This window comes from Ochotona curzoniae, unplaced genomic scaffold (assembly GCF_017591425.1).
Source record: "Ochotona curzoniae isolate NIBS_2020 unplaced genomic scaffold, NIBS_Ocur_1.0 contig_2210, whole genome shotgun sequence".
In the NCBI taxonomy this organism is placed as follows: domain Eukaryota; kingdom Metazoa; phylum Chordata; class Mammalia; order Lagomorpha; family Ochotonidae; genus Ochotona; species Ochotona curzoniae.
The window spans coordinates 55,528,711-55,545,339 of NW_024465369.1; the positions used below are offsets into that span (position 1 = coordinate 55,528,711).

The following is a 16,629-nucleotide window of genomic DNA, read 5'->3' on the forward strand; positions in this document are numbered from 1 at the left end:
TGTTTAAATTACTATATTTAATTTTATATTTAAAGTAATGTTATAAGAAAATGAGGAAATGTTTGTTCTCAAATAATTGTAAAATCCAGTTTTAATAAACCTTCCATGTAAAAAAAAAATGGCAAATGGCCGAATCTGTAACAGTATAAATGAGGAAAATTGGCCTTTGCATGAGAATAAAACAGTAGATTTTTTCCCATTGTTTAAAGTCAGGTCTTCTAAGGAAGGCAGAGTTGAGAATCCAAGAGAATTCTCAACCCACAAGGAGACACACTTGGTAACGTTAAAAGAAAGAAGGAGCAGTTCCATGCACTTAATGGATAAATGAGAGGATAAATGAACTTAGACCCCTCAGGCATATCAAACATTAGTATAATTTATTTCTCATATTGCATACAAAAACAATGCAGGATAATAAATAAGTAAGATTGATGAGGGACTTAAACTAGTTGGTCATTTGCTATAAATCTTATTCATATTTAAATGAAAATAGGGTCTAGATACCAATTTGCCTTACTGATATTTTTATCTTTAGGAAAGTGAGAGAGATGAAGGGAACTACTATTTAAATCTAATTTTAACCCAGAAGATATTGGTTGGTAAAGTAGAAATAGAAGGATGCTTTGTCCACTTGTTCAGTAAGTATTTATTGATTTTATGCTATATGCCAGGCACTTGGAAGATTGTGACTTTGTCACTACCTTCTGTGATAACCAAGGAGCAGATGATGGCTACAGCAGGCATACACTGTAGAGTTTAGGAGGGAATCCCAAATATTTCAGAGAAGTAAAATATATGATCCTATTATTAGACATTCTGAAATTTAAAGAAGCTGACTGAAGAGATGAGAAAGTCAACCCCTAGACCTGAGTTAGAGCCTTTTCTATAAATTCACAGAGCTCCTCACATAGCCCTTCTGAAACCCTGTATTGAGCTGGATCATTATTGTCTTTGTTCTCATCTCTGTTTTATGTGAAATTTCAAGCTTCAAGAGGGCAAGGCTGTACCTACTTGTTCATCTTTGCATCCTTGGCAAATAGAGTAAAACTGATATTGAATACAGTAAGTATATTTATATCAGCAGTAATGAAATACTGATAAAATAATCATTAATATCTTTCCAGTTTATCAAAAGATAATGCATCAATTCCTCATATGTGTGCACACACACACACACACACATGTCTAATATTCTACAATTTGCATTATTAGAATTAGAGGTTTAATTGTCCTAAAAAATGAGGAAGAGATAGCTGTGGCTGCAAAGGACATACTTGAATTAATTCAAATATAAAAGACCATTTAGAGAAGAATGCAAAGGGAGGCAAATCACCAAGAACAATACCAAAGGGAGAAGTGAGAGAGAGAGAAATAATCCCATTAGAACAGTGTCAGAAAACCTAGAGTACAAGGTGAGCTGAAATATGTAAAATATTCTAAAAACAACAAAGAGAAGAAGCTGGCTGGGCACAGTTCTATGAAGTTAACAAAATAAGCCAGATACAGAAGACTGGAATCCTGTGATGTCAAGTCATTTTGATAATGATACAGTTTTCATTTCTATCAAGACTCAATTCTGTTTTCATCATCATATTATTATAGAATTTTGTTTTATCTTGTGGAGAAAAGAACAAGAAAGAGAGAAGACTGCTGATGAGAAAAGTGAAAAATCCTTTGTTTCCCTTTAGGTTTGCCCTTAGCAAGGGCACTGATGTTCCCCTGGTAAGGGTACAACAAAATATGGGAAGGAGGGAACTGAGGCCCCAGCAGCATAATGCAGTGTCCTTGGCCTTTTGCCACTGATTAAGCTCTCCTGCCCCAGGCTGCATCCACAAAGCTCTGCATACCTGTGGCTGTCCCAAACCATTCTGTCTTCTTGGAGGAACTTGAACAAAGCCTCAAAAGAGACTGGAGATTGACTAAAGGAGAAAACATTACAACTCTTAAAAATCCTGAATTTATTCTGGAAACAGAGAACACTCGGTAAACAAAAGTGATCTTTTTTAGGCAACAAGAAAAAAATCAAGCAGAACTTATTGATTTGCCTGTGCATAGGTTAATTGGAACACAGAATCAAAAAACAGTGAAGATAAGACGTGTATGAGTCTCATCAAGGCAGTTTTCACACTACGTCAGTATTTCATAACTTTATAATAGAGAATTGTTAACTGAATAACAGAGCAGGTATATGAATTCACAATAAGCATTACATAACAAAACCCCTAAAACACTCAAGAATGGATCAATGAAATGGTGAAGAGTGACTTCTGTGGCCCCTAGTAATATTTTGTAGTGGGTCTGTCTCTATCAGTATTATGAATGATGATGAGGGTGATGAAAACAGTAGAAATATGAGACATTTATCAAACGCTCATGTGTCCAGTGTTTTGATACTCTGTGTTCACTGATTAAATCCTTACAATGCTGTACAATTGATATTCTTTCCCCCTTCACACAGTTATAAATGAGTAAACTGCATGACAGATTACAGTTTCTAAGTGGGAGAGTCCTGACTGTGTACTTAGTGGCATAAGTGACATAAAGGATATCCTTCAATTTGTGAATGACCCAAGTGAAATGGACAGCTGAGGTGGAAAGGTATAGCAGTGATCACCAAATGAACAGTAATAGACTAGAGCAGTCAACTAAATTAAAAGCACAAAAGTGATTTCAGTGAACTAAAAGAACATAGTTGTAAGTAACACCCCTCCTCCCCCAGAAATCAACTGTGGAAGAAAAGATTAGAGAAGTTGAGCTCTGTTGCAGATGATACAAGGAAGTCTCAGTGTTTTAAATGGACTCTCAGCTCGCTGTGACCAGTGTGTAATGTGATGTCATTATCAACAAAATGTAATTTTAAAGAAAATTTTAAAAAGAATCAAAAAATACAATATATATATGTCCATCTAGTTCTGGGTGAGAAGATGCCAGAGTATGTCACATGAGGAAATAAAGTTCTGCAAATCTGGCAACACAAATTTTCTTCTCAAAATAACTTGGGGATTTATAAAGCCGTTTCCAACTCCAGCATCCTTTGATGCTATGAATAATTCTGTACTAGAATAGAGAAGGCATGCTGAAGATGAATCTGAGTATTTTAGAAGAGTGGTCAGATGTCAGATGTGCCTGAAGGCAAAACTAGAGCACCATGTAAGATGTTCCAGGAAGGCAATCGAGTCAGTTTTAGCTAAGCCTTTATTCACAGTTCATCTTGTGCAGCAGAAACACCCTTGGAAGGCCTTGAGTCTCCAACATGATATTTATTTGAGCAGACGCTAGATGGCCATCAGAGTTGAGGAAGAAGGGGAACCATTCCCTGGTAATCCCAGAACGTTGGAAGAGTAAAAAACTACGTGTCTGTGAACAAGTGGCCAGTGGTGGTATTAAGTGTTGAACTGCAGTGACTTGCAGGACTGGGTGAATTGAGATCAGGAGATGCTTCCTATGGAAGTTGGATCAAGTCATACACCAAATCACAGGTAAAAATCTGTTAGAAAAGATTTGTGTCTTCCTGGTGACTGTTTCTTTAGATTTTTTTTTGTAACAAAACCATGTATTTTGAGGCATTTCTGGCCCTCCTGTAGGCAAGCTCTTCCCATGACCCTCTTAAACTCTTAGGCGCAGAAATCTTTGACTTCTGAACTCACTTCAGTTTTCATTCCACGTGGTTTCAGTTTTCATTCCGAGCCTATGGTAATGCTTGACTGAAACAGTGTGAAACCACTCTGATAGAAATGCATCTCTCTGGTTCAAGCGCACTTCATCATTCCGGTCCCTCATTCTCCTGAACTGTACATAAGTCCAACAGCCTCAATAAGTGACCAACTTTTTGACAGGAGACAATTTCCTGTGCCTTTTTTTTTTAAGTCAGCAAATGTAGTTTAAAAAAAGTTGAGGGGGATGACACAAAAGACAACAAGTGTAAGGAAGGATATGGAAAATGGGTGTATTCCACAGTGACGCATCCTCATTGGGATGTGAGAAGCGTAACTTTAAGCCTTAAGAAAACCTGCCTCTTCTACTACTTGATAACTTTCCTTCTTGCTTTGGCTTCTTCTTTTTTTTTAAAGATTTATTTATTTTTATTGCATTGGCTTCTTTAAAAGTAAACCGACTTGGGGCCTGGTGCGGTGGCACAAGTGGTTAAGGTCCTCACCTTGCACGCCCGGGATCCCATATGGGCGCCGGTTCTAATCCCGGCAGCCCCGCTTCCCTTCCAGCTCCCTGCCTGTGGCCCGGGAAAGCAGTCGAGGACTGCCCAAAACTTTGGGACCCTGCACCCACGTGGGAGACCTGGAAGAGGCTCCTGGCTTCGGGCCGGCATAGCATCAGCCGTTGCGCTCACTTGGGGAGTCAATCATTGGACGAAAGATCTTCCTCTCTGTCTCTCCTCTCTGTACATCTGCCTTTCCAATAAAAAAATAATAAAAATAAATCTTAAAAAAAATAAACCGACTTTATACACATGACTCTTACTCTTGCAAATACTATGTCCCAACTGGAGTGAACCTACTCAATAATTTCTAAACTGTTCCCCTTTCCCATTGAAACAAAACAGTGGCACCAGATTTAGGAAATGCGTGTCCATGTGAGAGCTGGTTTGAGGGATTTCAGCATCACCTAAATAATCCTGCTGCTGACTGACTCTGAACACTTGGCCTTCATATACAAGCCTTAGGTTACTTACCTAGAAAGTACAGAGAATGATACTGTCTGGCAGGAACCTTGTAAGACCTGAATTCTCTCCCTTCATTGTGCAGCATGACTTCAGGCTCTTTAAAAACTAAGGAATGCTGCGACTGTGGTTCTTGCAGTCTTTCCTCAGACCTTGCGTATGTTCCACAGGAAATGGAGGGCCGTCTGGTTCTGTCTGGTTGGATATTGTTGGAAAGCCTGAAATGAAAACTGAAACCAAGTCCAGTCATCCAAATAGAAATACAAGCGAGATTAATTTTCAAAGGCATTTTTCCCTTTTACTTCCTCATATTTTTAAGAGAGGCATTAGTAAAACAGACAAGATTGGCTTTTCTGTGTTTAGTTATCTTTTTCAAGACTTAGTTCAATAAATTGCATGATATTAGCTATTGATCATCTCTCAGGAGGCAAAAAGCCTGGTAAAAATGAAACCTTGGAATAGAATCTGCGAGTTGCTTTCCTGTGGCTGTGCCATGGCAGCTGGTTAGCTTGTGTTTGCTTTGGAGACATCTCCTGTTAGATTAATGCATGTATTTTTGCAAGACTGAAAGGACAAAAAAGCTAATTTGCCATAATGGAAGCGATTTTTTTAAAATCCAGGTTTTTTTAGAATTCAGTATTTCAGGAATAATAGAACAATCAGATAGGGACTGAATTCAAAACCATGCAACTTAAAATGACGGTGAGGTGGAAGAGAAAAATTAGAATGGGGTGGAAATAATACTCTCCATTGCTAACAGAAAAATAAAACAGGGGAGTTACCTCTTCCTGCATTACAAATAAGACAGACCTATCATTGAAACTATTCCAGATAACACCTATGTACATGCTGTACTGTCTTCCAATGTCATCTAATTGCTCATGGCTTGCTAATCTTATCTCCTTGCAGGATCCAGTTTTATTTTACTTTTCAAAGTTTGTTTGAGAGACAAAGGGGACAGAGAGACTTTTTCAATCACTGGTTGATTCCCCAAATGCAAAAGCCAATGCCAAGAATGAGACCAGTGCCTAGTCAGGCACTCCACCTGGTTCTCCCTGGTGAGTGACAGGACTAAAGTACTTAGACCATCATCTGCTATCTTCTAGGTACATCAGCAAGAAGCTGAATCAAATGAAGCAGTAGTAACCGATTTTAAAAAGTGAAGAGGCAGCAATAGGACTCCATCCCTTACAATCTGATATGGAATGCAGATGTCACAAACAGTGACTTAACCCACTTTGTCACAACTCTTGCCACATTCAGGAGCCAATTTTCAAATTATACCACATTGGGGTTGGTGTTGTTTTGCAGTGGGTTATGCTGTAGTTTACGATGCCAAACATCTATATTATAATACCGACTTGAGTTCTGGCTGCTCCATTTCTGAACCAGCTCAGGGATAAAGTACCTTGGAAGGCAGCAGAAGATGCCCTCAGTGCTTGGACCTCAGGTGAGAGACCCAGATAGAGCTCCCGGATCCTGACTTCATCCTGCCTGTAGCCTAACGAATGCAGCCATTTGGGGAAGTGAGCCAGTGAATGGAAGATTTCTTTCTCTCTTTCTCTGACTCCCTCTCTTCCACTATGCCTTTTTTTTAAAAGATTTATTTTTATTATTTTTTATTGGAAAGGCAGATATACAGAGAGGAGAGACAGAGAGGAAGATCCGTCCAATGATTCACTCCCCAAGTGAGTGCAACGGCCGATGCTATGCCGATCCGAAGCCAGGAGCCTCTTCCAGGTCTCCCACGCGGGTGCAGGGTCCCAAAGCTTTGGGCCGTCCTCGACTGCCTTCCCGGGCCACAGGCAGGGAGCTGGAAGGGAAGCGGGGCTGCTGGGATAGAACCAGCGCCCATATGGGATCCCGGGCGTGCAAGGCGAGGACCTTAAGCAGTGCGCCACCGCGCCGGGCCCCACTATGCCTTTTAAGTAAGATAAATCATTCAAAGGATTTTGCTGCATTACAATGAACTAAAAACATTGCATCCAGCAGTGACACATCTTGCACCCAATAAATATTTGTTAATTGGCTTCTGTGTCCTGAGCAAGTAGGTTTTCTTTCTGATTTCACACATAGTTTGTTTCTGCCTAAGAAGTTTCACTTTTGTTCTTCTTCATATCTGAAATGCCAGCCTTGTCATTGCCAGTTGTGTCTTAAAGCAGAGCATTAAACCATCCCTTCTCTGAAGCCCTCTCTGGTTAAATCTATGCAAATTGAAGCCATCTCACCTCCCAAAAGTCGTGTGTGCACATTGTTGTAGTCATCTCAGAATTTCTACACCATATATACTCCCATGAGCATGTGCATTGAGTCTCACATCTCATAAGAACATGCATGCATTCATGTCTACATGACATCCTCCCCATGCAGAATCAGGCCAGTGAAACTGTTATCATTAGAGAAAACCCAGATAACCTTGATTGCTGATTTCTATGAATCTGCCAAAAATGAGTATCAATAAAATCAAGACTAAGAGAGATGGATCTGTTTCCTCAAATAGGTGATCAAAACCCAATACATTCACACCTCAAAATTGCTTTAAGGTAGATTGGATAACTAACAGAAAGTCTTCCAAATGAAAATAATAATGTTATATTTAGTTGAGGCCTGTACAATATTTGAGCTGCTGTACTAAAAAAAAAAAAAAACATAGTTTTTGCTCATCCAATCTTTGAAAAAATGATCTGAAAAAGAGTAAACTGTAATTCTTAAAGCTTATAGACCTTCTCCAGCATCTGCTATTTTCCAAACTGCTTCCAGTGTGAGTTGAGCCAAAGGGCAGGCTAGAGTTCAGTGTGTGATAGAGAGGATGCAGTGTCCTCTCCAACTCGCTCTCTCTCTCTCTCATCCACCCCTTCTACCTTCCTTTCTCTTTCTCCCTCTCCTCCCCCCATCAGGTTTTCCATTGTATAAATTAAGGAGGTAGACCAAGGTAGGTCTTCCAGTGTCCCATAAGGTACATGTGATGGTAAAGTTCATGGTTAAATCTGTATAGCAATGAGTGAAATTATTTCTTACTTTCTCATTCTCTATATAAAAAGGTGACTTTCAACCTTTCGTTAATAGACAGAAGTATATAGGCCTTGACAGAGCAGAACTAGAGACCTAATCCAGTGATTTGGTTGAAATCTCTACCTTAAGAGGAAATAAGATGGGTAGACAATATTGAGGAAGTCACCTGTCCAGGAAGTTGAAGAGGTGGGATATATGAGGTCTGAAAAAGGTGACATGGGTACTCATGGGTTAGACCTTGACTCTCAGAATGACTAAATGGTATCTCAGGGTAAGGATTATGGAGGGAGGAAGACAGGGAGTAGTTTGTAGAATATATAAAATGATGCAGCTGGAACATAATTTGGCACTGCTGTTTTTTAAAGATGCTCTTTAATGTAAGCACACGGTAATAAGTTCAGGACTGGGAACTAATTTTTGAAATGCTTATTATAACCAAGAGAGGAAAAGAACACTTTAGAAGACATCTATTCCTCTTTTTCCACATGTCTTTACTGAACACCTGGGTTGTGAAAGGCATTGTATTTGGTACTTGGAGAACAAGAAAGGCAAGCTGGAATTTATCATAAGCAGGCTTCTGTAATTCATTAAATTCACTGATGTCTCCTATATTTGGAATATTTTAAAGCATTTATTAATATTCTCATTAAAGTATATTTTAAATGACTAATTTCTATTCTTATCATAGTTAAAAGTTGAAAGGAGATTTACTAAAACAGCAAATTTGACCTATAGAATTTTGAGCATATCATAAAATGACTAAAATTAGTTTTTAAGTTTTTATTACCTATAATACATTTGAATAAACTTAAGGGCATTAAAATCATATTATTATTTCTCCTACCTTCATAGAATTGCCTGTCATCACAATGTGAAGGAAAGAGATTTAGTAGTTTTCAGATTATTCCCTAACTACATCTAAGACTTTTGAGCTTTGATCTTTCTAGGTTGCAACTGTTTCTTGCCCTCTAAAGACAAGTGCATTCATTATGAATTTGGTCACTAAGATGTACCACTGATGACATCATATAGCCATGAAGCAGGAAACAGTGACCTGACACAGGTTTACGATACAGTTCATGGAGAAGACTGTTGTAGTCCTAGATTTGTTTCTGCTCATGCTGAAATTTTAAGAGCATGGAAAACAAATGACCCCCATGGGTACAGACTGAGCACCTAGAATTGAAAGCCCCCTGGCAGTGCTGTAGGCAGGCCCTGGTTTGGGGCCACAATGCCCTCCTCTGAGGTGCACTAGATTCTTGTCAGTTGTCCACTTCAGTGGAATCTATCACTGGTTCCTATATGGCCACGACCTGGGAAGCCTTCACATCTCACATGGAAATTGGCGTATGTGAGAAAGAAAGCTACCAGATAGGCTGTGAGAGAATTTATTTATATCCTTTTATAGTACTTTTATAGAACTTATCATGTCCCAGGCACTGTTGTGATCACTTCACGAGAATATACTCATTTCATCCTTGGTACCAATCTACAGTATCATTTTTATTATTATCCCCTTCCTAGCTAATGAAGAAATGGAGATCTAGAGACACCAAGTTACTGTGGTCAAGTTCCAAAATAAGTTAAGAAGCAGAGCTGGGATTCCTTCTTGGCAAATTGTAATGACTGATTTTCCAGCGTAAGAATGTAAGGAAGACTCTATGGTGGAAAATAGACAGTGTTTCCTCTTGAGGCTATGAAAGGACCCACGAGAGCGGTTGACATCAAAGGCACCTTAGCCCAAAGGCATCTGCACCATCGGGTTGGCGATCCTGGCTGGCTAGACCTGCTGCATGTTTGTAATTAGATAGGCAGGTTCTGCTGATAGGAACCAAATGAGGCCTGATCCTAAAGAGAAATAGAGCCTTTCCAATAAACATGGAGAATGTGTGCGTGTTTGTTTACTTCAAATATCAAACCACCACATAGAGATAACATACTTAGTGACAGCTTGTCTGTAGAGAGAGCAGCCTTGACAGGTAAGAAGCCCTTGTCCAATCTATCTATAAATAAGAACCCTAGCTAGCACTGGTTCTTCAGCCTAGCCCTTTACCTGTGCAGATGGGGTAAACACTCACCATGGGCACTTAATCCCTGCCGGTAAAAGCATGATCTCTGATAAAATGGCTACCCCGGTAGTGTCTTGTACACTTTTCATGGAGGATAAAATGAACTAACAGATGTTGCCAGTCAGGTGTAGAACCAGCACCTGGGAGATTGCCTCAGGGCACAGCACGGGGAATGTTTGCTAAAGGACTGATATGCTAGCATTGGTGTTACCCAAAGATGAGAGGCCCTTAGCATACCATTAAACTCTGACCTTTGGATGATGACTGCTACAGTCCAGCCTGGGCTATCTCCCAGGTCCAGGAGCAGCCAGGACGGGTTCAGCCTTGTCTTCTCCAGGATAATAAAAATGAAGGGCTGGACATTCCCTCACGCAGGCCTGGAGGCAGAAACACTGGGCAGCTTGACAAAGCGGAAGCAAGTTGTTTCTGGAAAGGTGAGTCCTCCCGAGATGCAGGGCTGCCTGCCCATTGCTGATTACTTGGCCACACCCAAGATCCTGCTACTACCCTTGTTGCTGGCTCCACCTGCGTCACTGTTGAGATGACTTGCTGGTCAGAATGAAAGCCAGTTGATAAAGGTGACCAGCTGGGAGACAGAGCTTGTCTGCTGTGAAAGCCAGTAACTCAGGACTGTGCCCTGGGAGCATTGACTTGAAACCAGGAAACCTTACAAGGTGAGTTGTGTGGCGTTTGTGGGGAAGCCCTATTCAGAACCCCAATGGTGAGTGGATGAGCACAAGAGGAGCCTGGCTGCCATAAGGGACCTTGCTGGATGCCAAAGCCATGTCTTCCATAGCTTCCTGATAGCTTTTTGTTTTATTTGTTTGTTTGCCACTGAATGCCGGTGGGTTTGGGATCGTGTGTCTTACTCTCATTGAATTTATCTGCTCAATGCTAGCGATATTTCAAGGAAGTAGGTTTTCTCTGTCACTTTCAGAAAAACCATAAACATTCACTAGGTGAGTTCTGACTTAGTCTACTAGGAATGCTCTGAATTCATTGCAAGAGACAAGTTTGAAACCAGAATATATGCTCAAAGGAACTCACAGATTCCGATGCTGGGTCCTTATTCCATGACATCTGAGCCGACTTTGCACAATTAACCATGAACAGAGGGGCTTTGTTTGCCAGGTTTATTTATGTCTTCTTTGGGTTAGTCCAGGATTATATTGCAGAATCACAGTCCATGTTTTCTTTGGAGATAAAGATGCAGTGTTTTCCTTAAAAAAAAAAAAATGTGGTAAGAAACTTATAATGCACCAGCTTCACCACCATCCTTTGTTGTGCCTCTGTCTCTGACTGACACTTTCAGGCTGAGATGACCACAACCTTGGCTTAGAAGCTTCAGCCAGGTCACATCCACGTCTGTGTTCCTTCCATAGCCCTCATCTCTCTGTTGTCTTGTTCATGCCCGTCACTGAACTGTAAACTCCTCTGAGGCCAAAAGTTCTGGAACCAGAGCTAAGTTCAATTCTCTGCTTAGTCACTTAAGAACTGTGTGATTTGGACAAGTCCCTTGATTCTCTGTATTTTCATATCTTTTTCTACCAAATTAAGGGATATTGAGATCACAAGTTCATATTCCATAGACCTATTATGAAAATTAAACGAGTTAATGCATAGAAAGTACTTGGAGCAGTGCTGGGTCTATAGAAAGAGCTGAGAGAATCGGGGCTGGCATGATGGCTCACTAGCTAATCCTCTACCTCCAAGTGCCAGCACCCCATATCAGCACTGGTTTGTGTTCCAGCTGTTCTACTTCCAATCCAGCTCCCTAAACATAACCTGAAAAAGCAGTGGAGATGGCCCAAAACCTTGGGACCCTATACTCCCATAGGAGACCTAGAAGAAACTTCTGGTTCCTGGCTTTGGATCAGCTCTGGCCATTGTAGCCATTTGTGGAATGAACCAGCAGATGGAGGATGTTTCTCTCCTTGTCTTCTTCTTTGTGTAAATCTATCTTTCCAATAAAAGGAGGGGGGAGTTCATGCAGCTGTGAGATAGCTGAAGTCCTCAACTTGCATGTACACCAGGATCCCATATGGGTGCCGGGTTCATGTCCCGGTTGCTCCACTTCCATCTAGCTCCTGCCTGTGACCTGGGAAAAGCATTCAAGTACAGTCCACGGTCTTGGGACCCTGTACCCGCATGAGAGACCCAGAAGAGGTTCTTGGCTTCTGGCTTCGGATCAACTCAGCTCTGACCATTGTGGCCACTTGAGGAATGAATCAGCAGATGAAAGATCTTTCTCTCTGTATCTCCTTCTCTCTGTGATCCACCTTTCCAATAAAAATAAATTATAAATAAATCTTAAAAAAAGGGGGGCGGGATTTGAGAAATTGTTAGCTCTAACCATTGCCGGCACTTCCCCATAGAACCTGGTAAATATTGATGTTTGTGAGGCCAGGAGGTAAAACTGTTTTGATAGCTATTTGGAGAAAAGGGATAAAGGAAAGAGAGAAAAAGGAAAGTATTTTATTTCTTTTTCAATGCCTGAGGACTTTGTGAGAAGGACTTGGTGTTCCAGAGAGTAATGAGTTCATGTATCAAGATCACTGGTTCAAACCCCACTGGGATTTGGGGTTTGCTCAGTGGGCAGCAGGCAGAGAATGGGGCAAACCAGTGTTGCCAATGGAGAAAGAAGACCAATTGTGGCCAGCTTGGAAAGAGATGGGAGAATTGGTTCTGATACCCTTTTCTGCTTTCCACAACTACGGTTGCCTCACCTTCTTGAGACATCTCTGAGCATGGACCTGCTTTACAGACTTGAGCTTATATCAGCACATCTGCAAAGAACTGAGTGTAATTGAATTGCTGATACAAGTGGGGACTTGCACCAGGCCCAGGTCACCCACATCTCTATGGAAACACATGTTTGCTGTAAAGCGCAGTGACAAAAAAGCAAATCCTTACAGGAGGCAGTGTCGGTTTACTGCCAGAAAAAGGCATATGTTCTCCAGCTCTCAGAAACCTGTGAAATGAAATAATTTCAAATTAAATAGGAAAATCAGGCCACCAGTGAAGGTGAAGGATGCCTGCCATGCGTACTCTCCTGTGACTGTGCTGATGGGATCTACCACATGTATTTTCACTGCCCTCTGCTCTTTTATCCCCATTTGCATTCTGCCTTGATAGGGAGATAGCTTGGCAACTTTATGCAAGAATGGTTGATCTTCATTGATACACATGTTGCCAGCACTAAAATGGGAAATTCCAGACTGGGCCTGCCACCCACTGAGTCTCTGCATGTCCAGCACAGACAGTGGTGCCCAGAAACCCTCCTCCTGCCTAGTGCTGGGGCTGTTGAGTGACCATGTTCTCCCAGAAATGGCTCAAACTTGCATCAGCACATCTTGCCCCAGATCTGCTCCAGTGAGATTCTAAGTGATTGGAAGCTTTTATCTGCGTCTAAAAGCAGGCCCTTTCAAATAAGTATTGACTGTTAATGACCTGTTTAAATAAAACATTAAATTTTCTTTCTTTCCCCCCCACAAAGAACTTAGTAGGCAGTGACATTTCAAAACCAAAGGCTAACCCTGCTTTTTCAAAAGAGGCCAAGCCTAAGCTTTTAAATGTGAATTTTTTTCTGACATTTGCCCTTAAAATGCTTTTCAATGAAGTCATTCTGACAGTGGGCTGAGTACATTACAGTGTCTTCGAATAAAAATGCAACCTTGAGATTTTTTTTTCTTCAAATTACATGAAAAAAAGAAACCAAACTACAGATATCTTCATATGAAAGTCTTAATTCAGTTGGCACTCTGTTTCTTTGTTTGTGTGTCCTCATTCTTAATCATTAAAGCAACTTTTCTCTAAGGAACAATGTGCTACACAAGAACCCTTATTAAATAAGAGAATTAAGCCACAGCCTGAAAGAGCTAAAGTACTTAGAATATAAGAGACCTCAGCCATTATGAGGGCCCATCAGGAATAGGAAAATGTTGAAGGGAGAAGAAGCAGGTACCAAAAAAAAAAAAAAAAAAAAAAGTCATTGGAAAGTTAAATACCAAAAGACTCAACTAATGTGAAATTTAGACAAAGTTCCAGTTCTATAGAGGGAGTGCTGTTTCCTTCTCTAAGTGACACATTGGTGCCCTGATTGTGTTCTGGCAGTCAAGCTGCCTCTTGACTACCTTAAGGGTAACCTGCACAGAGAAATAGACTTGTGCATCAGAGACAGCACTTCTTAAAAGTATTTATTTCGCTTTCTGCCACTCTAGCATATAGGTGTTCTGGTCACCTCCTGGTGACCTTGTAGACTACCTCTACCTGAGAGCTAAAAAGGACCACAGAGGTCATTTACTCCAACCTCTTGTTCTGCAACTAGAAATGTGAGACTCCATCCCCTGCTGTAGTCCCATCAGGATGCATAGTACCCTGTATAAACACCTATATGTGTCCTAAGACAGCATTTGATCTCATGGTTTAAGACAACCACATTTTATATTGGAATGCCTGTGTTTGACAGCCCACCCTCCAGCTCCTGACTCCAGCTTCCAGCTAGCTGAAGACTGTGGGAAACAATAATGATGATGGAATACTCAGATTGAGTTACTAGTTCCCATCTTTAGCCTTGACTCAGCACAGGCCATCACAGTCATTTGGGGAGTAGACCCAGTAGATAAGGATCTCTCTCTCACTTTCTCTCTCACTCACTGTCATTCTCACTCTCTCTGTTTGCTATCCACATTTTAAAGTATTGTTCTCTGCTAAAGACCAATCGATGGCAGTAGAATGAAGTAAACTGTGATGTTGCACTTTATTCTAGCATGTTCTAAACCATGGGTAGAACATACGACTCACAGGGGATAAAAACCCCATGAAATGTTTTGATCTGGCCCTGCCAAAGCAACCACAGGCAGGACTCAAATATCAATAAATCTGTAGTGGAATAATTTTTTAAATTGATACTTTGGTATGGCCCTCAAATGATGTTATAAATATCCAAATGACCCCTGGCAGAAAAAAGTTTTCTTACCCTCACTAAACCAGTGCCCTAAACTAACCACAGATGATGATACCTTAGTAAGTCCATGTTCTGAGAGACTAGACTTTCAGACTTGCTATTTTGATCAAGAAGCTTTGCTGCATCTCAAATTATATCAATATGGTTGACTTCTCATACCCAAGATCAGTCCTAATGCTTCCTTCTGAGGCAGCATGAGAAAATGTCAGGATCCGTATGATCACAGCTTGGTCTAGGCCATCGCCAAGTCAGGTATGTGGACATTTTATGTGGACTTTATGATGCACAATCACTTAGGTATTAAGCCCTGGAGTTATACAGAGCTCCTGGCTGCATTGCACAGTCCAGGAAACAGTTTGTTGGCTGGAACCCACCAAATACAGTCATTTGCTGTCTCATCTGAGGTAGGAAGCTAAAGGAAAAATAGCTGTCTCTAAGAAACATGATCCTGAACATTCCTGTGAAAGCTGAATAGTTTTATTCATAGTTCATGTGTTCTGTGTCTGTACCAAGCAGGCATCAAACACACCTGCCAACCCTGGGTTGGAGCCTTGGCGATAGTTGTGTGGAAAGTTTCCACTACAGTTCCTAGACAGTGGGACCCAGCGACTTGTTTGGTGTTTGAGGTGTATTAATGCGATGACCATGGTCTCCCAAGTCAGACTCATGGGGTCAAACTCCCTGGTCCTTCTATGTAGAATGGAACTTGGAGTTAGTTACCCAGTCTCTTTGCACCTCAGTTTTCACATATACAGAAGGGGAGTAATCACAGTTTCTAACTCATAGGATATTGAGAGTAAGCGAAAATAGTGTGTTGAGTACTTGGAGTACTTGGCACATGTTCTAACTTCTCCATGCATGTCTTGACTGTTACTAGTAGCAAGTTGGTGAAAGAAAAAAAAAAAAAGATGCTCTTTAACATTGTCATCTGTAAGAAACTGGCCTCCCATTTATCCATCCCGATTTTGGTGAGATTCTGCCTCTAGTGTACAGTTCCTGGAATTAAGGAAAGGCCCTATGTTTCTTTCCCCAAGATACATATTCTATGTATGTGGCTGTGCAAGTGAATGCACCGTGGGGCTTGTTAAGACACTATCTACTATGTCCAGTGTGTAGGATTCCATCTCTCTCTGAGAAGGGAGGGAGGACAGAGCATTTGTATTTCTAAGGAGTACTCAGGCAACCCTGCTGCCACTGCTCCTCTGGGAACCATGCTCTAAGAATCACTGCTGCACATAAATGTTTGGCCTAGCTTTGGGGATGCCAATCAGGCCATCTGTGCCCTCATGTCAGAATGCCTGGGGTTGGTGTCTGGCTCGGCTGCTAACTCCTGACTCCAGTTCCCATGTAGTGCAGATCCTGAGAAGCAGCCGCGATAGCTCAGGTTATCACAACTCCTCCCACCAATACCCCTACCCACTGCTACCAGTATTTGTAGAGTAAACCAGCAAAACTCATCAGTTAGACTCTCAAATTAATAAACAATAAGATATTTAAAAGTACTACTCCAGAATAACCCATGAAAATAATTTTTAAAATGATAAAAAATAATTTTTTATTACATTCTACTTAATCCCATCCATCAAATATTATTGTTTCAATTAATATCAAAATACCAATAAGACAGCTTACATTGTTTTTTTTTTAACTAAGTCTTTGAAATCCAATATGTCTTTATGTTGCTAGTGCACCCGCTTCAGACTGGGCACTGGCCACATTCAGTTCTGGCTCTGCAGGAAAACCACCTGGGCTGTTTGTGTTTGCAGTCCCAATCCCTCCGCCTCCTGGCACTCAGACCCAGAAATCTCCTTTTCAGTACTCCCCAGTTGCCCCTGATGATTAGCCAGAAAGTCTAGTCAGTTTCCTGCCTCTTCCAGCTTGTCCTCTTTCCTCTGTAAACCCAATCT

At 41.0% G+C, this 16,629-nt stretch overlaps 1 protein-coding gene across 1 annotated transcript in view; it reads left to right on the forward strand.

Annotated features, from left to right (window-relative positions):
• Positions 1-10,314: 10,314 nt before the first annotated feature.
• SPATS2L (spermatogenesis associated serine rich 2 like) overlaps positions 10,315-16,629 on the forward strand; it is a 95,840-nt gene continuing 89,525 nt past the window's right edge. Inside the window, exon 1 of the mRNA XM_040971946.1 lies at positions 10,315-10,430. The gene's annotated coding sequence lies outside the window, so the exon portion shown is untranslated. The remainder of the gene's footprint in view (positions 10,431-16,629) is intronic.